Here is a 22,332-nt window from a genome sequence, read left to right as displayed (position 1 = left end):
GCTCCAGTCTTTCAGTGTAAGGTAATCCCGCCATTCCAGGAATTGACCTCGTGAACCTACGCTGCATTCCCTCAATAGCCAGAATGTCTCTCCTCAAATTTGGAGACCAGAACTGCACACAGTACTCCAGGTGTGGTCTCACCAGGGCCCTGTACAGCTGCAGAAGGACCTCTTTGCTTCTATACTCAATCCCTCTTGTTATGAAGGCCAGCATGCTATTAGCCTTCTTCACTACCTGCTGTACCTGCATGCTTACCTTCATTGAGTGGTGTACAAGAACCCCCAGATCTCTCTGTACTGCCCCTTTACCTAAATTGATTCCACTTAGGTGGTAATCTGCCTTCCTGTTCTTGCCACCAAAGTGGATAAGGATCCATTTATCCACGTGAAAGTGCATCTGCCATGCATCTGAGCACTCACCTAACTTGTCCAGGTCACCCTGTAATCTCCTAACATCCTCATCACATTTCACCCTGCCACCCAGCTGATGAAATTTGCGAATGTTATTGCTAATACCATCTTGTATATCCTGAAGATAGATTGTAAAAAGCTGCGGTCCCAGTACTGATCCGTGCGGTACCCCACTGGTCAGTGCCCGGCATTCCGAAATGGAGGGGTGGAGGAGTGTGGAAGGATGAGAGAATGCAGGCTGCGGCCCTATGAAGCAGGGGGAGGGCTTGCAGTTGGCCTGTGTGGGGATGTGGGAGACTACAGGAGCCTGGTGGGCAAGGGCTGGCTGAAAGGCAGCTGGAGGGACGCAGGGAGGGAAGCACGCACGGAGGAGGAAGAGCAAAGAGAAAAGAGAAAAAAAAGCCAAAGGGGATAAAGAGAAAGAGCAAGAAAGAAAATGTGGCTGGCCAGCACGCCTTGAAGTAGGGAGAAAAGGCAGGGGCCAGCGCCTACGGCCATACTAGTCTGAAAACGACCTTTCTCGTCTGATCTCGGAAGCTAAGCCGACTCAGGCCTGGTTAGTACTTGGATGGGAGACCGCCTGGGAATACCAGGTGCAGTAGGCTTTTTCCGCCAGCAGTGGCTGCTCAAGTCACCCCTCTGCACTTGTCTTGTGCCAGGCAATGGAGCGGCAGGTTATTTTTGCTGCTGCTGCTGTGCCTGGCATCAGTCTCCTGCAGGCACGAGACACGGAGGGGAGGAGAGCGGAGCGCTGCCAAAATCAGCAAGAAAGGCGGAAAGAAAGGGATTGGGGCTGCACGCTGTCTGCGGGTGGCAGTCAGGAAAGGCGGACAATAGACAATAGGTGCAGGAGTTGGCCATTCTGCCCTTCCAGCCTGCACCACCATTCAATATGATCATGGCTGATCATCCTTAATCAGTATCCTGTTCCTGCCTTATCTCCATAACCCTTGATTCCACTATCCTTGAGAGCTCTATCCAACTCTTTCTTAAATGAATCCAGAGACTGGGCCTCCACTGCCCTCTGGGGCAGAGCATTCCACACAGCCACCACTCTCTGGGTGAAGAAGTTTCTCCTCATCTCTGTCCTAAATGGTCTACCCCGTATTTTTAAGCTGTGTCCTCTGTTTCGGCACTCACCCCGCAGCGGAAACATGTTGCCTGCCGCCAGAGTGTCCAATCCTTTGATCATCTTATATGTCTCAACCAGATCCCCTCTCAGTCTTCTAAACTCAAGGGTACACAAGCCCAGTCGCTCCAGTCTTTCAGTGTAAGGTAATCCCGCCATTCCAGGAATTGACCTCGTGAACCTACGCTGCATTCCCTCAATAGCCAGAATGTCTCTCCTCAAATTTGGAGACCAGAACTGCACACAGTACTCCAGGTGTGGTCTCACCAGGGCCCTGTACAGCTGCAGAAGGACCTCTTTGCTTCTATACTCAATCCCTCTTGTTATGAAGGCCAGCATGCTATTAGCCTTCTTCACTACCTGCTGTACCTGCATGCTTACCTTCATTGAGTGGTGTACAAGAACCCCCAGATCTCTCTGTACTGCCCCTTTACCTAAATTGATTCCACTTAGGTGGTAATCTGCCTTCCTGTTCTTGCCACCAAAGTGGATAAGGATCCATTTATCCACGTGAAAGTGCATCTGCCATGCATCTGAGCACTCACCTAACTTGTCCAGGTCACCCTGTAATCTCATCACATTTCACCCTGCCACCCAGCTGATGAAATTTGCGAATGTTATTGCTAATACCATCTTGTATATCCTGAAGATAGATTGTAAAAAGCTGCGGTCCCAGTACTGATCCGTGCGGTACCCCACTGGTCAGTGCCCGGCATTCCGAAATGGAGGGGTGGAGGAGTGTGGAAGGATGAGAGAATGCAGGCTGCGGCCCTATGAAGCAGGGGGAGGGCTTGCAGTTGGCCTGTGTGGGGATGTGGGAGACTACAGGAGCCTGGTGGGCAAGGGCTGGCTGAAAGGCAGCTGGAGGGACGGAGGGAGGGAAGCACGCACGGAGGAGGAAGAGCAAAGAGAAAAGAGAAAAAAAAGCCAAAGGGGATAAAGAGAAAGAGCAAGAAAGAAAATGTGGCTGGCCAGCACGCCTTGAAGTAGGGAGAAAAGGCAGGGGCCAGCGCCTACGGCCATACTAGTCTGAAAACGCCCGATCTCGTCTGATCTCGGAAGCTAAGCAGACTCAGGCCTGGTTAGTACTTGGATGGGAGACCGCCTGGGAATACCAGGTGCAGTAGGCTTTTTCCGCCAGCAGTGGCTGCTCAAGTCACCCCTCTGCACTTGTCTTGTGCCAGGCAATGGAGCGGCAGGTTATTTTTGCTGCTGCTGCTGTGCCTGGCATCAGTCTCCTGCAGGCACGAGACACGGAGGGGAGGAGAGCGGAGCGCTGCCAAAATCAGCAAGAAAGGCGGAAAGAAAGGGATTGGGGCTGCACGCTGTCTGCGGGTGGCAGTCAGGAAAGGCGGACAATAGACAATAGGTGCAGGAGTTGGCCATTCTGCCCTTCCAGCCTGCACCACCATTCAATATGATCATGGCTGATCATCCTTAATCAGTATCCTGTTCCTGCCTTATCTCCATAACCCTTGATTCCACTATCCTTGAGAGCTCTATCCAACTCTTTCTTAAATGAATCCAGAGACTGGGCCTCCACTGCCCTCTGGGGCAGAGCATTCCACACAGCCACCACTCTCTGGGTGAAGAAGTTTCTCCTCATCTCTGTCCTAAATGGTCTACCCCGTATTTTTAAGCTGTGTCCTCTGTTTCGGCACTCACCCCGCAGCGGAAACATGTTGCCTGCCGCCAGAGTGTCCAATCCTTTGATCATCTTATATGTCTCAACCAGATCCCCTCTCAGTCTTCTAAACTCAAGGGTACACAAGCCCAGTCGCTCCAGTCTTTCAGTGTAAGGTAATCCCGCCATTCCAGGAATTGACCTCGTGAACCTACGCTGCATTCCCTCAATAGCCAGAATGTCTCTCCTCAAATTTGGAGACCAGAACTGCACACAGTACTCCAGGTGTGGTCTCACCAGGGCCCTGTACAGCTGCAGAAGAACCTCTTTGCTTCTATACTCAATCCCTCTTGTTATGAAGGCCAGCATGCTATTAGCCTTCTTCACTACCTGCTGTACCTGCATGCTTACCTTCATTGAGTGGTGTACAAGAACCCCCAGATCTCTCTGTACTGCCCCTTTACCTAAATTGATTCCACTTAGGTGGTAATCTGCCTTCCTGTTCTTGCCACCAAAGTGGATAAGGATCCATTTATCCACGTGAAAGTGCATCTGCCATGCATCTGAGCACTCACCTAACTTGTCCAGGTCACCCTGTAATCTCCTAACATCCTCATCACATTTCACCCTGCCACCCAGCTGATGAAATTTGCGAATGTTATTGCTAATACCATCTTGTATATCCTGAAGATAGATTGTAAAAAGCTGCGGTCCCAGTACTGATCCGTGCGGTACCCCACTGGTCAGTGCCTGGCATTCCGAAATGGAGGGGTGGAGGAGTGTGGAAGGATGAGAGAATGCAGGCTGCGGCCCTATGAAGCAGGGGGAGGGCTTGCAGTTGGCCTGTGTGGGGATGTGGGAGACTACAGGAGCCTGGTGGGCAAGGGCTGGCTGAAAGGCAGCTGGAGGGACGGAGGGAGGGAAGCACGCACGGAGGAGGAAGAGCAAAGAGAAAAGAGAAAAAAAAGCCAAAGGGGATAAAGAGAAAGAGCAAGAAAGAAAATGTGGCTGGCCAGCACGCCTTGAAGTAGGGAGAAAAGGCAGGGGCCAGCGCCTACGGCCATACTAGTCTGAAAACGCCCGATCTCGTCTGATCTCGGAAGCTCAGCAGACTCAGGCCTGGTTCGTACTTGGATGGGAGACCGCCTGGGAATACCAGGTGCAGTAGGCTTTTTCCGCCAGCAGTGGCTGCTCAAGTCACCCCTCTGCACTTGTCTTGTGCCAGGCAATGGAGCGGCAGGTTATTTTTGCTGCTGCTGCTGTGCCTGGCATCAGTCTCCTGCAGGCACGAGACACGGAGGGGAGGAGAGCGGAGCGCTGCCAAAATCAGCAAGAAAGGCGGAAAGAAAGGGATTGGGGCTGCACGCTGTCTGCGGGTGGCAGTCAGGAAAGGCGGACAATAGACAATAGGTGCAGGAGTTGGCCATTCTGCCCTTCCAGCCTGCACCACCATTCAATATGATCATGGCTGATCATCCTTAATCAGTATCCTGTTCCTGCCTTATCTCCATAACCCTTGATTCCACTATCCTTGAGAGCTCTATCCAACTCTTTCTTAAATGAATCCAGAGACTGGGCCTCCACTGCCCTCTGGGGCAGAGCATTCCACACAGCCACCACTCTCTGGGTGAAGAAGTTTCTCCTCATCTCTGTCCTAAATGGTCTACCCCATATTTTTAAGCTGTGTCCTCTGTTTCGGCACTCACCCCGCAGCGGAAACATGTTGCCTGCCGCCAGAGTGTCCAATCCTTTGATCATCTGATATGTCTCAACCAGATCCCCTCTCAGTCTTCTAAACTCAAGGGTACACAAGCCCAGTCGCTCCAGTCTTTCAGTGTAAGGTAATCCCGCCATTCCAGGAATTGACCTCGTGAACCTACGCTGCATTCCCTCAATAGCCAGAATGTCTCTCCTCAAATTTGGAGACCAGAACTGCACACAGTACTCCAGGTGTGGTCTCACCAGGGCCCTGTACAGCTGCAGAAGGACCTCTTTGCTTCTATACTCAATCCCTCTTGTTATGAAGGCCAGCATGCTATTAGCCTTCTTCACTACCTGCTGTACCTGCATGCTTACCTTCATTGAGTGGTGTACAAGAACCCCCAGATCTCTCTGTACTGCCCCTTTACCTAAATTGATTCCACTTAGGTGGTAATCTGCCTTCCTGTTCTTGCCACCAAAGTGGATAAGGATCCATTTATCCACGTGAAAGTGCATCTGCCATGCATCTGAGCACTCACCTAACTTGTCCAGGTCACCCTGTAATCTCCTAACATCCTCATCACATTTCACCCTGCCACCCAGCTGATGAAATTTGCGAATGTTATTGCTAATACCATCTTGTATATCCTGAAGATAGATTGTAAAAAGCTGCGGTCCCAGTACTGATCCGTGCGGTACCCCACTGGTCAGTGCCTGGCATTCCGAAATGGAGGGGTGGAGGAGTGTGGAAGGATGAGAGAATGCAGGCTGCGGCCCTATGAAGCAGGGGGAGGGCTTGCAGTTGGCCTGTGTGGGGATGTGGGAGAGTACAGGAGCCTGGTGGGCAAGGGCTGGCTGAAAGGCAGCTGGAGGGACGGAGGGAGGGAAGCACGCACGGAGGAAGAAGAGCAAAGAGAAAAGAGAAAAAAAAGCCAAAGGGGATAAAGAGAAAGAGCAAGAAAGAAAATGTGGCTGGCCAGCACGCCTTGAAGTAGGGAGAAAAGGCAGGGGCCAGCGCCTACGGCCATACTAGTCTGAAAATGCCCGATCTCGTCTGATCTCGGAAGCTAAGCAGACTCAGGCCTGGTTAGTACTTGGGTGGGAGACAGCCTGGGAATACCAGGTGCAGTAGGCTTTTTCCGCCAGCAGTGGCTGCTCAAGTCACCCCTCTGCACTTGTCTTGTGCCAGGCAATGGAGCGGCAGGTTATTTTTGCTGCTGCTGCTGTGCCTGGCATCAGTCTCCTGCAGGCACGAGACACGGAGGGGAGGAGAGCGGAGCGCTGCCAAAATCAGCAAGAAAGGCGGAAAGAAAGGGATTGGGGCTGCACGCTGTCTGCGGGTGGCAGTCAGGAAAGGCGGACAATAGACAATAGGTGCAGGAGTTGGCCATTCTGCCCTTCCAGCCTGCACCACCATTCAATATGATCATGGCTGATCATCCTTAATCAGTATCCTGTTCCTGCCTTATCTCCATAACCCTTGATTCCACTATCCTTGAGAGCTCTATCCAACTCTTTCTTAAATGAATCCAGAGACTGGGCCTCCACTGCCCTCTGGGGCAGAGCATTCCACACAGCCACCACTCTCTGGGTGAAGAAGTTTCTCCTCATCTCTGTCCTAAATGGTCTACCCCGTATTTTTAAGCTGTGTCCTCTGTTTCGGCACTCACCCCGCAGCGGAAACATGTTGCCTGCCGCCAGAGTGTCCAATCCTTTGATCATCTTATATGTCTCAACCAGATCCCCTCTCAGTCTTCTAAACTCAAGGGTACACAAGCCCAGTCGCTCCAGTCTTTCAGTGTAAGGTAATCCCGCCATTCCAGGAATTGACCTCGTGAACCTACGCTGCATTCCCTCAATAGCCAGAATGTCTCTCCTCAAATTTGGAGACCAGAACTGCACACAGTACTCCAGGTGTGGTCTCACCAGGGCCCTGTACAGCTGCAGAAGGACCTCTTTGCTTCTATACTCAATCCCTCTTGTTATGAAGGCCAGCATGCTATTAGCCTTCTTCACTACCTGCTGTACCTGCATGCTTACCTTCATTGAGTGGTGTACAAGAACCCCCAGATCTCTCTGTACTGCCCCTTTACCTAAATTGATTCCACTTAGGTGGTAATCTGCCTTCCTGTTCTTGCCACCAAAGTGGATAAGGATCCATTTATCCACGTGAAAGTGCATCTGCCATGCATCTGAGCACTCACCTAACTTGTCCAGGTCACCCTGTAATCTCCTAACATCCTCATCACATTTCACCCTGCCACCCAGCTGATGAAATTTGCGAATGTTATTGCTAATACCATCTTGTATATCCTGAAGATAGATTGTAAAAAGCTGCGGTCCCAGTACTGATCCGTGCGGTACCCCACTGGTCAGTGCCTGGCATTCCGAAATGGAGGGGTGGAGGAGTGTGGAAGGATGAGAGAATGCAGGCTGCGGCCCTATGAAGCAGGGGGAGGGCTTGCAGTTGGCCTGTGTGGGGATGTGGGAGACTACAGGAGCCTGGTGGGCAAGGGCTGGCTGAAAGGCAGCTGGAGGGACGGAGGGAGGGAAGCACGCACGGAGGAGGAAGAGCAAAGAGAAAAGAGAAAAAAAAGCCAAAGGGGATAAAGAGAAAGAGCAAGAAAGAAAATGTGGCTGGCCAGCACGCCTTGAAGTAGGGAGAAAAGGCAGGGGCCAGCGCCTACGGCCATACTAGTCTGAAAACGCCCGATCTCGTCTGATCTCGGAAACTAAGCCGACTCAGGCCTGGTTAGTACTTGGATGGGAGACCGCCTGGGAATACCAGGTGCAGTAGGCTTTTTCCGCCAGCAGTGGCTGCTCAAGTCACCCCTCTGCACTTGTCTTGTGCCAGGCAATGGAGCGGCAGGTTATTTTTGCTGCTGCTGCTGTGCCTGGCATCAGTCTCCTGCAGGCACGAGACACGGAGGGGAGGAGAGCGGAGCGCTGCCAAAATCAGCAAGAAAGGCGGAAAGAAAGGGATTGGGGCTGCACGCTGTCTGCGGGTGGCAGTCAGGAAAGGCGGACAATAGACAATAGGTGCAGGAGTTGGCCATTCTGCCCTTCCAGCCTGCACCACCATTCAATATGATCATGGCTGATCATCCTTAATCAGTATCCTGTTCCTGCCTTATCTCCATAACCCTTGATTCCACTATCCTTGAGAGCTCTATCCAACTCTTTCTTAAATGAATCCAGAGACTGGGCCTCCACTGCCCTCTGGGGCAGAGCATTCCACACAGCCACCACTCTCTGGGTGAAGAAGTTTCTCCTCATCTCTGTCCTAAATGGTCTACCCCGTATTTTTAAGCTGTGTCCTCTGTTTCGGCACTCACCCCACAGCGGAAACATGTTGCCTGCCGCCAGAGTGTCCAATCCTTTGATCATCTTATATGTCTCAACCAGATCCCCTCTCAGTCTTCTAAACTCAAGGGTACACAAGCCCAGTCGCTCCAGTCTTTCAGTGTAAGGTAATCCCGCCATTCCAGGAATTGACCTCGTGAACCTACGCTGCATTCCCTCAATAGCCAGAATGTCTCTCCTCAAATTTGGAGACCAGAACTGCACACAGTACTCCAGGTGTGGTCTCACCAGGGCCCTGTACAGCTGCAGAAGGACCTCTTTGCTTCTATACTCAATCCCTCTTGTTATGAAGGCCAGCATGCTATTAGCCTTCTTCACTACCTGCTGTACCTGCATGCTTACCTTCATTGAGTGGTGTACAAGAACCCCCAGATCTCTCTGTACTGCCCCTTTACCTAAATTGATTCCACTTAGGTGGTAATCTGCCTTCCTGTTCTTGCCACCAAAGTGGATAAGGATCCATTTATCCACGTGAAAGTGCATCTGCCATGCATCTGAGCACTCACCTAACTTGTCCAGGTCACCCTGTAATCTCCTAACATCCTCATCACATTTCACCCTGCCACCCAGCTGATGAAATTTGCGAATGTTATTGCTAATACCATCTTGTATATCCTGAAGATAGATTGTAAAAAGCTGCGGTCCCAGTACTGATCCGTGCGGTACCCCACTGGTCAGTGCCCGGCATTCCGAAATGGAGGGGTGGAGGAGTGTGGAAGGATGAGAGAATGCAGGCTGCGGCCCTATGAAGCAGGGGGAGGGCTTGCAGTTGGCCTGTGTGGGGATGTGGGAGACTACAGGAGCCTGGTGGGCAAGGGCTGGCTGAAAGGCAGCTGGAGGGACGGAGGGAGGGAAGCACGCACGGAGGAGGAAGAGCAAAGAGAAAAGAGAAAAAAAAGCCAAAGGGGATAAAGAGAAAGAGCAAGAAAGAAAATGTGGCTGGCCAGCACGCCTTGAAGTAGGGAGAAAAGGCAGGGGCCAGCGCCTACGGCCATACTAGTCTGAAAACGCCCGATCTCGTCTGATCTCGGAAGCTAAGCAGACTCAGGCCTGGTTAGTACTTGGATGGGAGACCGCCTGGGAATACCAGGTGCAGTAGGCTTTTTCCGCCAGCAGTGGCTGCTCAAGTCACCCCTCTGCACTTGTCTTGTGCCAGGCAATGGAGCGGCAGGTTATTTTTGCTGCTGCTGCTGTGCCTGGCATCAGTCTCCTGCAGGCACGAGACACGGAGGGGAGGAGAGCGGAGCGCTGCCAAAATCAGCAAGAAAGGCGGAAAGAAAGGGATTGGGGCTGCACGCTGTCTGCGGGTGGCAGTCAGGAAAGGCGGACAATAGACAATAGGTGCAGGAGTTGGCCATTCTGCCCTTCCAGCCTGCACCACCATTCAATATGATCATGGCTGATCATCCTTAATCAGTATCCTGTTCCTGCCTTATCTCCATACCCCTTGATTCCACTATCCTTGAGAGCTCTATCCAACTCTTTCTTAAATGAATCCAGAGACTGGGCCTCCACTGCCCTCTGGGGCAGAGCATTCCACACAGCCACCACTCTCTGGGTGAAGAAGTTTCTCCTCATCTCTGTCCTAAATGGTCTACCCCGTATTTTTAAGCTGTGTCCTCTGTTTCGGCACTCACCCCGCAGCGGAAACATGTTGCCTGCCGCCAGAGTGTCCAATCCTTTGATCATCTTATATGTCTCAACCAGATCCCCTCTCAGTCTTCTAAACTCAAGGGTACACAAGCCCAGTCGCTCCAGTCTTTCAGTGTAAGGTAATCCCGCCATTCCAGGAATTGACCTCGTGTACCTACGCTGCATTCCCTCAATAGCCAGAATGTCTCTCCTCAAATTTGGAGACCAGAACTGCACACAGTACTCCAGGTGTGGTCTCACCAGGGCCCTGTACAGCTGCAGAAGAACCTCTTTGCTTCTATACTCAATCCCTCTTGTTATGAAGGCCAGCATGCTATTAGCCTTCTTCACTACCTGCTGTACCTGCATGCTTACCTTCATTGAGTGGTGTACAAGAACCCCCAGATCTCTCTGTACTGCCCCTTTACCTAAATTGATTCCACTTAGGTGGTAATCTGCCTTCCTGTTCTTGCCACCAAAGTGGATAAGGATCCATTTATCCACGTGGAAGTGCATCTGCCATGCATCTGAGCACTCACCTAACTTGTCCAGGTCACCCTGTAATCTCCTAACATCCTCATCACATTTCACCCTGCCACCCAGCTGATGAAATTTGCGAATGTTATTGCTAATACCATCTTGTATATCCTGAAGATAGATTGTAAAAAGCTGCGGTCCCAGTACTGATCCGTGCGGTACCCCACTGGTCAGTGCCCGGCATTCCGAAATGGAGGGGTGGAGGAGTGTGGAAGGATGAGAGAATGCAGGCTGCGGCCCTATGAAGCAGGGGGAGGGCTTGCAGTTGGCCTGTGTGGGGATGTGGGAGACTACAGGAGCCTGGTGGGCAAGGGCTGGCTGAAAGGCAGCTGGAGGGACGGAGGGAGGGAAGCACGCACGGAGGAGGAAGAGCAAAGAGAAAAGAGAAAAAAAAGCCAAAGGGGATAAAGAGAAAGAGCAAGAAAGAAAATGTGGCTGGCCAGCACGCCTTGAAGTAGGGAGAAAAGGCAGGGGCCAGCGCCTACGGCCATACTAGTCTGAAAACGCCCGATCTCGTCTGATCTCAGAAGCTAAGCAGACTCAGGCCTGGTTAGTACTTGGATGGGAGACCGCCTGGGAATACCAGGTGCAGTAGGCTTTTTCCGCCAGCAGTGGCTGCTCAAGTCACCCCTCTGCACTTGTCTTGTGCCAGGCAATGGAGCGGCAGGTTATTTTTGCTGCTGCTGCTGTGCCTGGCATCAGTCTCCTGCAGGCACGAGACACGGAGGGGAGGAGAGCGGAGCGCTGCCAAAATCAGCAAGAAAGGGATTGGGGCTGCACGCTGTCTGCGGGTGGCAGTCAGGAAAGGCGGACAATAGACAATAGGTGCAGGAGTTGGCCATTCTGCCCTTCCAGCCTGCACCACCATTCAATATGATCATGGCTGATCATCCTTAATCAGTATCCTGTTCCTGCCTTATCTCCATAACCCTTGATTCCACTATCCTTGAGAGCTCTATCCAACTCTTTCTTAAATGAATCCAGAGACTGGGCCTCCACTGCCCTCTGGGGCAGAGCATTCCACACAGCCACCACTCTCTGGGTGAAGAAGTTTCTCCTCATCTCTGTCCTAAATGGTCTACCCCGTATTTTTAAGCTGTGTCCTCTGTTTCGGCACTCACCCCGCAGCGGAAACATGTTGCCTGCCGCCAGAGTGTCCAATCCTTTGATCATCTTATATGTCTCAACCAGATCCCCTCTCAGTCTTCTAAACTCAAGGGTACACAAGCCCAGTCGCTCCAGTCTTTCAGTGTAAGGTAATCCCGCCATTCCAGGAATTGACCTCGTGAACCTACGCTGCATTCCCTCAATAGCCAGAATGTCTCTCCTCAAATTTGGAGACCAGAACTGCACACAGTACTCCAGGTGTGGTCTCACCAGGGCCCTGTACAGCTGCAGAAGGACCTCTTTGCTTCTATACTCAATCCCTCTTGTTATGAAGGCCAGCATGCTATTAGCCTTCTTCACTACCTGCTGTACCTGCATGCTTACCTTCATTGAGTGGTGTACAAGAACCCCCAGATCTCTCTGTACTGCCCCTTTACCTAAATTGATTCCACTTAGGTGGTAATCTGCCTTCCTGTTCTTGCCACCAAAGTGGATAAGGATCCATTTATCCACGTGAAAGTGCATCTGCCATGCATCTGAGCACTCACCTAACTTGTCCAGGTCACCCTGTAATCTCCTAAGATCCTCATCACATTTCACCCTGCCACCCAGCTGATGAAATTTGCGAATGTTATTGCTAATACCATCTTGTATATCCTGAAGATAGATTGTAAAAAGCTGCGGTCCCAGTACTGATCCGTGCGGTACCCCACTGGTCAGTGCCTGGCATTCCGAAATGGAGGGGTGGAGGAGTGTGGAAGGATGAGAGAATGCAGGCTGCGGCCCTATGAAGCAGGGGGAGGGCTTGCAGTTGGCCTGTGTGGGGATGTGGGAGACTACAGGAGCCTGGTGGGCAAGGGCTGGCTGAAAGGCAGCTGGAGGGACGGAGGGAGGGAAGCACGCACGGAGGAGGAAGAGCAAAGAGAAAAGAGAAAAAAAAGCCAAAGGGGATAAAGAGAAAGAGCAAGAAAGAAAATGTGGCTGGCCAGCACGCCTTGAAGTAGGGAGAAAAGGCAGGGGCCAGCGCCTACGGCCATACTAGTCTGAAAACGCCCGATCTCGTCTGATCTCGGAAGCTAAGCAGACTCAGGCCTGGTTAGTACTTGGATGGGAGACCGCCTGGGAATACCAGGTGCAGTAGGCTTTTTCCGCCAGCAGTGGCTGCTCAAGTCACCCCTCTGCACTTGTCTTGTGCCAGGCAATGGAGCGGCAGGTTATTTTTGCTGCTGCTGCTGTGCCTGGCATCAGTCTCCTGCAGGCACGAGACACGGAGGGGAGGAGAGCGGAGCGCTGCCAAAATCAGCAAGAAAGGCGGAAAGAAAGGGATTGGGGCTGCACGCTGTCTGCGGGTGGCAGTCAGGAAAGGCGGACAATAGACAATAGGTGCAGGAGTTGGCCATTCTGCCCTTCCAGCCTGCACCACCATTCAATATGATCATGGCTGATCATCCTTAATCAGTATCCTGTTCCTGCCTTATCTCCATACCCCTTGATTCCACTATCCTTGAGAGCTCTATCCAACTCTTTCTTAAATGAATCCAGAGACTGGGCCTCCACTGCCCTCTGGGGCAGAGCATTCCACACAGCCACCACTCTCTGGGTGAAGAAGTTTCTCCTCATCTCTGTCCTAAATGGTCTACCCCGTATTTTTAAGCTGTGTCCTCTGTTTCGGCACTCACCCCGCAGCGGAAACATGTTGCCTGCCGCCAGAGTGTCCAATCCTTTGATCATCTTATATGTCTCAACCAGATCCCCTCTCAGTCTTCTAAACTCAAGGGTACACAAGCCCAGTCGCTCCAGTCTTTCAGTGTAAGGTAATCCCGCCATTCCAGGAATTGACCTCGTGTACCTACGCTGCATTCCCTCAATAGCCAGAATGTCTCTCCTCAAATTTGGAGACCAGAACTGCACACAGTACTCCAGGTGTGGTCTCACCAGGGCCCTGTACAGCTGCAGAAGAACCTCTTTGCTTCTATACTCAATCCCTCTTGTTATGAAGGCCAGCATGCTATTAGCCTTCTTCACTACCTGCTGTACCTGCATGCTTACCTTCATTGAGTGGTGTACAAGAACCCCCAGATCTCTCTGTACTGCCCCTTTACCTAAATTGATTCCACTTAGGTGGTAATCTGCCTTCCTGTTCTTGCCACCAAAGTGGATAAGGATCCATTTATCCACGTGAAAGTGCATCTGCCATGCATCTGAGCACTCACCTAACTTGTCCAGGTCACCCTGTAATCTCCTAACATCCTCATCACATTTCACCCTGCCACCCAGCTGATGAAATTTGCGAATGTTATTGCTAATACCATCTTGTATATCCTGAAGATAGATTGTAAAAAGCTGCGGTCCCAGTACTGATCCGTGCGGTACCCCACTGGTCAGTGCCTGGCATTCCGAAATGGAGGGGTGGAGGAGTGTGGAAGGATGAGAGAATGCAGGCTGCGGCCCTATGAAGCAGGGGGAGGGCTTGCAGTTGGCCTGTGTGGGGATGTGGGAGACTACAGGAGCCTGGTGGGCAAGGGCTGGCTGAAAGGCAGCTGGAGGGACGGAGGGAGGGAAGCACGCACGGAGGAGGAAGAGCAAAGAGAAAAGAGAAAAAAAAGCCAAAGGGGATAAAGAGAAAGAGCAACAAAGAAAATGTGGCTGGCCAGCACGCCTTGAAGTAGGGAGAAAAGGCAGGGGCCAGCGCCTACGGCCATACTAGTCTGAAAACGCCCGATCTCGTCTGATCTCGGAAACTAAGCAGACTCAGGCCTGGTTAGTACTTGGATGGGAGACCGCCTGGGAATACCAGGTGCAGTAGGCTTTTTCTGCCAGCAGTGGCTGCTCAAGTCACCCCTCTGCACTTGTCTTGTGCCAGGCAATGGAGCGGCAGGTTATTTTTGCTGCTGCTGCTGTGCCTGGCATCAGTCTCCTGCAGGCACGAGACACGGAGGGGAGGAGAGCGGAGCGCTGCCAAAATCAGCAAGAAAGGCGGAAAGAAAGGGATTGGGGCTGCACGCTGTCTGCGGGTGGCAGTCAGGAAAGGCGGACAATAGACAATAGGTGCAGGAGTTGGCCATTCTGCCCTTCCAGCCTGCACCACCATTCAATATGATCATGGCTGATCATCCTTAATCAGTATCCTGTTCCTGCCTTATCTCCATAACCCTTGATTCCACTATCCTTGAGAGCTCTATCCAACTCTTTCTTAAATGAATCCAGAGACTGGGCCTCCACTGCCCTCTGGGGCAGAGCATTCCACACAGCCACCACTCTCTGGGTGAAGAAGTTTCTCCTCATCTCTGTCCTAAATGGTCTACCCCGTATTTTTAAGCTGTGTCCTCTGTTTCGGCACTCACCCCGCAGCGGAAACATGTTGCCTGCCGCCAGAGTGTCCAATCCTTTGATCATCTTATATGTCTCAACCAGATCCCCTCTCAGTCTTCTAAACTCAAGGGTACACAAGCCCAGTCGCTCCAGTCTTTCAGTGTAAGGTAATCCCGCCATTCCAGGAATTGACCTCGTGAACCTACGCTGCATTCCCTCAATAGCCAGAATGTCTCTCCTCAAATTTGGAGACCAGAACTGCACACAGTACTCCAGGTGTGGTCTCACCAGGGCCCTGTACAGCTGCAGAAGGACCTCTTTGCTTCTATACTCAATCCCTCTTGTTATGAAGGCCAGCATGCTATTAGCCTTCTTCACTACCTGCTGTACCTGCATGCTTACCTTCATTGAGTGGTGTACAAGAACCCCCAGATCTCTCTGTACTGCCCCTTTACCTAAATTGATTCCACTTAGGTGGTAATCTGCCTTCCTGTTCTTGCCACCAAAGTGGATAAGGATCCATTTATCCACGTGAAAGTGCATCTGCCATGCATCTGAGCACTCACCTAACTTGTCCAGGTCACCCTGTAATCTCCTAACATCCTCATCACATTTCACCCTGCCACCCAGCTGATGAAATTTGCGAATGTTATTGCTAATACCATCTTGTATATCCTGAAGATAGATTGTAAAAAGCTGCGGTCCCAGTACTGATCCGTGCGGTACCCCACTGGTCAGTGCCCGGCATTCCGAAATGGAGGGGTGGAGGAGTGTGGAAGGATGAGAGAATGCAGGCTGCGGCCCTATGAAGCAGGGGGAGGGCTTGCAGTTGGCCTGTGTGGGGATGTGGGAGACTACAGGAGCCTGGTGGGCAAGGGCTGGCTGAAAGGCAGCTGGAGGGACGGAGGGAGGGAAGCACGCACGGAGGAGGAAGAGCAAAGAGAAAAGAGAAAAAAAAGCCAAAGGGGATAAAGAGAAAGAGCAAGAAAGAAAATGTGGCTGGCCAGCACGCCTTGAAGTAGGGAGAAAAGGCAGGGGCCAGCGCCTACGGCCATACTAGTCTGAAAACGCCCGATCTCGTCTGATCTCGGAAGCTAAGCAGACTCAGGCCTGGTTAGTACTTGGATGGGAGACCGCCTGGGAATACCAGGTGCAGTAGGCTTTTTCCGCCAGCAGTGGCTGCTCAAGTCACCCCTCTGCACTTGTCTTGTGCCAGGCAATGGAGCGGCAGGTTATTTTTGCTGCTGCTGCTGTGCCTGGCATCAGTCTCCTGCAGGCACGAGACACGGAGGGGAGGAGAGCGGAGCGCTGCCAAAATCAGCAAGAAAGGGATTGGGGCTGCACGCTGTCTGCGGGTGGCAGTCAGGAAAGGCGGACAATAGACAATAGGTGCAGGAGTTGGCCATTCTGCCCTTCCAGCCTGCACCACCATTCAATATGATCATGGCTGATCATCCTTAATCAGTATCCTGTTCCTGCCTTATCTCCATAACCCTTGATTCCACTATCCTTGAGAGCTCTATCCAACTCTTTCTTAAATGAATCCAGAGACTGGGCCTCCACTGCCCTCTGGGGCAGAGCATTCCACACAGCCACCACTCTCTGGGTGAAGAAGTTTCTCCTCATCTCTGTCCTAAATGGTCTACCCCGTATTTTTAAGCTGTGTCCTCTGTTTCGGCACTCACCCCGCAGCGGAAACATGTTGCCTGCCGCCAGAGTGTCCAATCCTTTGATCATCTTATATGTCTCAACCAGATCCCCTCTCAGTCTTCTAAACTCAAGGGTACACAAGCCCAGTCGCTCCAGTCTTTCAGTGTAAGGTAATCCCGCCATTCCAGGAATTGACCTCGTGTACCTACGCTGCATTCCCTCAATAGCCAGAATGTCTCTCCTCAAATTTGGAGACCAGAACTGCACACAGTACTCCAGGTGTGGTCTCACCAGGGCCCTGTACAGCTGCAGAAGGACCTCTTTGCTTCTATACTCAATCCCTCTTGTTATGAAGGCCAGCATGCTATTAGCCTTCTTCACTACCTGCTGTACCTGCATGCTTACCTTCATTGAGTGGTGTACAAGAACCCCCAGATCTCTCTGTACTGCCCCTTTACCTAAATTGATTCCACTTAGGTGGTAATCTGCCTTCCTGTTCTTGCCACCAAAGTGGATAAGGATCCATTTATCCACGTGAAAGTGCATCTGCCATGCATCTGAGCACTCACCTAACTTGTCCAGGTCACCCTGTAATCTCCTAACATCCTCATCACATTTCACCCTGCCACCCAGCTGATGAAATTTGCGAATGTTATTGCTAATACCATCTTGTATATCCTGAAGATAGATTGTAAAAAGCTGCGGTCCCAGTACTGATCCGTGCGGTACCCCACTGGTCAGTGCCCGGCATTCCGAAATGGAGGGGTGGAGGAGTGTGGAAGGATGAGAGAATGCAGGCTGCGGCCCTATGAAGCAGGGGGAGGGCTTGCAGTTGGCCTGTGTGGGGATGTGGGAGACTACAGGAGCCTGGTGGGCAAGGGCTGGCTGAAAGGCAGCTGGAGGGACGGAGGGAGGGAAGCACGCACGGAGGAGGAAGAGCAAAGAGAAAAGAGAAAAAAAAGCCAAAGGGGATAAAGAGAAAGAGCAAGAAAGAAAATGTGGCTGGCCAGCACGCCTTGAAGTAGGGAGAAAAGGCAGGGGCCAGCGCCTACGGCCATACTAGTCTGAAAACGCCCGATCTCGTCTGATCTCGGAAGCTAAGCAGACTCAGGCCTGGTTAGTACTTGGATGGGAGACCGCCTGGGAATACCAGGTGCAGTAGGCTTTTTCCGCCAGCAGTGGCTGCTCAAGTCACCCCTCTGCACTTGTCTTGTGCCAGGCAATGGAGCGGCAGGTTATTTTTGCTGCTGCTGCTGTGCCTGGCATCAGTCTCCTGCAGGCACGAGACACGGAGGGGAGGAGAGCGGAGCGCTGCCAAAATCAGCAAGAAAGGGATTGGGGCTGCACGCTGTCTGCGGGTGGCAGTCAGGAAAGGCGGACAATAGACAATAGGTGCAGGAGTTGGCCATTGTGCCCTTCCAGCCTGCACCACCATTCAATATGATCATGGCTGATCATCCTTAATCAGTATCCTGTTCCTGCCTTATCTCCATAACCCTTGATTCCACTATCCTTGAGAGCTCTATCCAACTCTTTCTTAAATGAATCCAGAGACTGGGCCTCCACTGCCCTCTGGGGCAGAGCATTCCACACAGCCACCACTCTCTGGGTGAAGAAGTTTCTCCTCATCTCTGTCCTAAATGGTCTACCCCGTATTTTTAAGCTGTGTCCTCTGTTTCGGCACTCACCCCGCAGCGGAAACATGTTGCCTGCCGCCAGAGTGTCCAATCCTTTGATCATCTTATATGTCTCAACCAGATCCCCTCTCAGTCTTCTAAACTCAAGGGTACACAAGCCCAGTCGCTCCAGTCTTTCAGTGTAAGGTAATCCCGCCATTCCAGGAATTGACCTCGTGAACCTACGCTGCATTCCCTCAATAGCCAGAATGTCTCTCCTCAAATTTGGAGACCAGAACTGCACACAGTACTCCAGGTGTGGTCTCACCAGGGCCCTGTACAGCTGCAGAAGGACCTCTTTGCTTCTATACTCAATCCCTCTTGTTATGAAGGCCAGCATGCTATTAGCCTTCTTCACTACCTGCTGTACCTGCATGCTTACCTTCATTGAGTGGTGTACAAGAACCCCCAGATCTCTCTGTACTGCCCCTTTACCTAAATTGATTCCACTTAGGTGGTAATCTGCCTTCCTGTTCTTGCCACCAAAGTGGATAAGGATCCATTTATCCACGTGAAAGTGCATCTGCCATGCATCTGAGCACTCACCTAACTTGTCCAGGTCACCCTGTAATCTCCTAACATCCTCATCACATTTCACCCTGCCACCCAGCTGATGAAATTTGCGAATGTTATTGCTAATACCATCTTGTATATCCTGAAGATAGATTGTAAAAAGCTGCGGTCCCAGTACTGATCCGTGCGGTACCCCACTGGTCAGTGCCCGGCATTCCGAAATGGAGGGGTGGAGGAGTGTGGAAGGATGAGAGAATGCAGGCTGCGGCCCTATGAAGCAGGGGGAGGGCTTGCAGTTGGCCTGTGTGGGGATGTGGGAGACGACAGGAGCCTGGTGGGCAAGGGCTGGCTGAAAGGCAGCTGGAGGGACGGAGGGAGGGAAGCACGCACGGAGGAGGAAGAGCAAAGAGAAAAGAGAAAAAAAAGCCAAAGGGGATAAAGAGAAAGAGCAAGAAAGAAAATGTGGCTGGCCAGCACGCCTTGAAGTAGGGAGAAAAGGCAGGGGCCAGCGCCCACGGCCATATTAGTCTGAAAACGCCCGATCTCGTCTGATCTCGGAAGCTAAGCAGACTCAGGCCTGGTTAGTACTTGGATGGGAGACCGCCTGGGAATACCAGGTGCAGTAGGCTTTTTCCGCCAGCAGTGGCTGCTCAAGTCACCCCTCTGCACTTGTCTTGTGCCAGGCAATGGAGCGGCAGGTTATTTTTGCTGCTGCTGCTGTGCCTGGCATCAGTCTCCTGCAGGCACGAGACACGGAGGGGAGGAGAGCGGAGCGCTGCCAAAATCAGCAAGAAAGGCGGAAAGAAAGGGATTGGGGCTGCACGCTGTCTGCGGGTGGCAGTCAGGAAAGGCGGACAATAGACAATAGGTGCAGGAGTTGGCCATTCTGCCCTTCCAGCCTGCACCACCATTCAATATGATCATGGCTGATCATCCTTAATCAGTATCCTGTTCCTGCCTTATCTCCATAACCCTTGATTCCACTATCCTTGAGAGCTCTATCCAACTCTTTCTTAAATGAATCCAGAGACTGGGCCTCCACTGCCCTCTGGGGCAGAGCATTCCACACAGCCACCACTCTCTGGGTGAAGAAGTTTCTCCTCATCTCTGTCCTAAATGGTCTACCCCGTATTTTTAAGCTGTGTCCTCTGTTTCGGCACTCACCCCGCAGCGGAAACATGTTGCCTGCCGCCAGAGTGTCCAATCCTTTGATCATCTTATATGTCTCAACCAGATCCCCTCTCAGTCTTCTAAACTCAAGGGTACACAAGCCCAGTCGCTCCAGTCTTTCAGTGTAAGGTAATCCCGCCATTCCAGGAATTGACCTCGTGAACCTACGCTGCATTCCCTCAATAGCCAGAATGTCTCTCCTCAAATTTGGAGACCAGAACTGCACACAGTACTCCAGGTGTGGTCTCACCAGGGCCCTGTACAGCTGCAGAAGGACCTCTTTGCTTCTATACTCAATCCCTCTTGTTATGAAGGCCAGCATGCTATTAGCCTTCTTCACTACCTGCTGTACCTGCATGCTTACCTTCATTGAGTGGTGTACAAGAACCCCCAGATCTCTCTGTACTGCCCCTTTACCTAAATTGATTCCACTTAGGTGGTAATCTGCCTTCCTGTTCTTGCCACCAAAGTGGATAAGGATCCATTTATCCACGTGAAAGTGCATCTGCCATGCATCTGAGCACTCACCTAACTTGTCCAGGTCACCCTGTAATCTCCTAACATCCTCATCACATTTCACCCTGCCACCCAGCTGATGAAATTTGCGAATGTTATTGCTAATACCATCTTGTATATCCTGAAGATAGATTGTAAAAAGCTGCGGTCCCAGTACTGATCCGTGCGGTACCCCACTGGTCAGTGCCCGGCATTCCGAAATGGAGGGGTGGAGGAGTGTGGAAGGATGAGAGAATGCAGGCTGCGGCCCTATGAAGCAGGGGGAGGGCTTGCAGTTGGCCTGTGTGGGGATGTGGGAGACTACAGGAGCCTGGTGGGCAAGGGCTGGCTGAAAGGCAGCTGGAGGGACGGAGGGAGGGAAGCACGCACGGAGGAGGAAGAGCAAAGAGAAAAGAGAAAAAAAAGCCAAAGGGGATAAAGAGAAAGAGCAAGAAAGAAAATGTGGCTGGCCAGCACGCCTTGAAGTAGGGAGAAAAGGCAGGGGCCAGCGCCTACGGCCATACTAGTCTGAAAACGCCCGATCTCGTCTGATCTCGGAAGCTAAGCAGACTCAGGCCTGGTTAGTACTTGGATGGGAGACCGCCTGGGAATACCAGGTGCAGTAGGCTTTTTCCGCCAGCAGTGGCTGCTCAAGTCACCCCTCTGCACTTGTCTTGTGCCAGGCAATGGAGCGGCAGGTTATTTTTGCTGCTGCTGCTGTGCCTGGCATCAGTCTCCTGCAGGCACGAGACACGGAGGGGAGGAGAGCGGAGCGCTGCCAAAATCAGCAAGAAAGGCGGAAAGAAAGGGATTGGGGCTGCACGCTGTCTGCGGGTGGCAGTCAGGAAAGGCGGACAATAGACAATAGGTGCAGGAGTTGGCCATTCTGCCCTTCCAGCCTGCACCACCATTCAATATGATCATGGCTGATCATCCTTAATCAGTATCCTGTTCCTGCCTTATCTCCATAACCCTTGATTCCACTATCCTTGAGAGCTCTATCCAACTCTTTCTTAAATGAATCCAGAGACTGGGCCTCCACTGCCCTCTGGGGCAGAGCATTCCACACAGCCACCACTCTCTGGGTGAAGAAGTTTCTCCTCATCTCTGTCCTAAATGGTCTACCCCGTATTTTTAAGCTGTGTCCTCTGTTTCGGCACTCACCCCGCAGCGGAAACATGTTGCCTGCCGCCAGAGTGTCCAATCCTTTGATCATCTTATATGTCTCAACCAGATCCCCTCTCAGTCTTCTAAACTCAAGGGTACACAAGCCCAGTCGCTCCAGTCTTTCAGTGTAAGGTAATCCCGCCATTCCAGGAATTGACCTCGTGAACCTACGCTGCATTCCCTCAATAGCCAGAATGTCTCTCCTCAAATTTGGAGACCAGAACTGCACACAGTACTCCAGGTGTGGTCTCACCAGGGCCCTGTACAGCTGCAGAAGGACCTCTTTGCTTCTATACTCAATCCCTCTTGTTATGAAGGCCAGCATGCTATTAGCCTTCTTCACTACCTGCTGTACCTGCATGCTTACCTTCATTGAGTGGTGTACAAGAACCCCCAGATCTCTCTGTACTGCCCCTTTACCTAAATTGATTCCACTTAGGTGGTAATCTGCCTTCCTGTTCTTGCCACCAAAGTGGATAAGGATCCATTTATCCACGTGAAAGTGCATCTGCCATGCATCTGAGCACTCACCTAACTTGTCCAGGTCACCCTGTAATCTCCTAACATCCTCATCACATTTCACCCTGCCACCCAGCTGATGAAATTTGCGAATGTTATTGCTAATACCATCTTGTATATCCTGAAGATAGATTGTAAAAAGCTGCGGTCCCAGTACTGATCCGTGCGGTACCCCACTGGTCAGTGCCCGGCATTCCGAAATGGAGGGGTGGAGGAGTGTGGAAGGATGAGAGAATGCAGGCTGCGGCCCTATGAAGCAGGGGGAGGGCTTGCAGTTGGCCTGTGTGGGGATGTGGGAGACGACAGGAGCCTGGTGGGCAAGGGCT

At 51.8% G+C, this 22,332-nt stretch overlaps 12 non-coding genes and 1 pseudogene across 12 annotated transcripts; all 13 read left to right on the top strand.

Moving 5' to 3' along the window:
- Positions 1 to 897: 897 nt before the first annotated feature.
- On the top strand, positions 898 to 1,016 carry LOC148150975 (5S ribosomal RNA; annotated as a pseudogene).
- A 1,535-nt stretch (positions 1,017 to 2,551) lies between these two features.
- LOC148150974 (5S ribosomal RNA) lies at positions 2,552 to 2,670 on the top strand. Its single transcript, XR_015756401.1, has one exon. It is a non-coding gene; the product is annotated as a 5S ribosomal RNA (ribosomal RNA).
- Positions 2,671 to 4,216: 1,546 nt separating this feature from the next.
- LOC148150973 (5S ribosomal RNA) lies at positions 4,217 to 4,335 on the top strand. Its single transcript, XR_015756293.1, has one exon. It is a non-coding gene; the product is annotated as a 5S ribosomal RNA (ribosomal RNA).
- Positions 4,336 to 5,881: 1,546 nt separating this feature from the next.
- Positions 5,882 to 6,000, top strand: LOC148150972 (5S ribosomal RNA). Its single transcript, XR_015756300.1, has one exon. It is a non-coding gene; the product is annotated as a 5S ribosomal RNA (ribosomal RNA).
- A 1,546-nt stretch (positions 6,001 to 7,546) lies between these two features.
- Positions 7,547 to 7,665, top strand: LOC148150971 (5S ribosomal RNA). Its single transcript, XR_015756284.1, has one exon. It is a non-coding gene; the product is annotated as a 5S ribosomal RNA (ribosomal RNA).
- Positions 7,666 to 9,211: 1,546 nt separating this feature from the next.
- Positions 9,212 to 9,330, top strand: LOC148150970 (5S ribosomal RNA). The gene has a single exon (XR_015756400.1). It is a non-coding gene; the product is annotated as a 5S ribosomal RNA (ribosomal RNA).
- Positions 9,331 to 10,876: 1,546 nt separating this feature from the next.
- On the top strand, positions 10,877 to 10,995 carry LOC148150969 (5S ribosomal RNA). The gene has a single exon (XR_015755709.1). It is a non-coding gene; the product is annotated as a 5S ribosomal RNA (ribosomal RNA).
- Positions 10,996 to 12,529: 1,534 nt separating this feature from the next.
- LOC148150968 (5S ribosomal RNA) lies at positions 12,530 to 12,648 on the top strand. The gene has a single exon (XR_015756399.1). It is a non-coding gene; the product is annotated as a 5S ribosomal RNA (ribosomal RNA).
- Positions 12,649 to 14,194: 1,546 nt separating this feature from the next.
- LOC148150967 (5S ribosomal RNA) lies at positions 14,195 to 14,313 on the top strand. Its single transcript, XR_015755686.1, has one exon. It is a non-coding gene; the product is annotated as a 5S ribosomal RNA (ribosomal RNA).
- A 1,546-nt stretch (positions 14,314 to 15,859) lies between these two features.
- Positions 15,860 to 15,978, top strand: LOC148150966 (5S ribosomal RNA). Its single transcript, XR_015756397.1, has one exon. It is a non-coding gene; the product is annotated as a 5S ribosomal RNA (ribosomal RNA).
- A 1,534-nt stretch (positions 15,979 to 17,512) lies between these two features.
- On the top strand, positions 17,513 to 17,631 carry LOC148150965 (5S ribosomal RNA). Its single transcript, XR_015756396.1, has one exon. It is a non-coding gene; the product is annotated as a 5S ribosomal RNA (ribosomal RNA).
- A 1,534-nt stretch (positions 17,632 to 19,165) lies between these two features.
- LOC148150964 (5S ribosomal RNA) lies at positions 19,166 to 19,284 on the top strand. The gene has a single exon (XR_015756087.1). It is a non-coding gene; the product is annotated as a 5S ribosomal RNA (ribosomal RNA).
- Positions 19,285 to 20,830: 1,546 nt separating this feature from the next.
- Positions 20,831 to 20,949, top strand: LOC148150963 (5S ribosomal RNA). The gene has a single exon (XR_015756395.1). It is a non-coding gene; the product is annotated as a 5S ribosomal RNA (ribosomal RNA).
- Positions 20,950 to 22,332: the final 1,383 nt, after the last annotated feature.

This window comes from Chiloscyllium plagiosum, unplaced genomic scaffold (genome assembly GCF_037043375.1).
Source record: "Chiloscyllium plagiosum isolate Xiang-an unplaced genomic scaffold, Cpla_swu_hap1 HiC_scaffold_3, whole genome shotgun sequence".
NCBI lineage: Eukaryota > Metazoa > Chordata > Chondrichthyes > Orectolobiformes > Hemiscylliidae > Chiloscyllium > Chiloscyllium plagiosum.
Note: the sequence above shows the minus strand (reverse complement) of the source record. Positions and strands in the feature narration are given on the sequence as shown.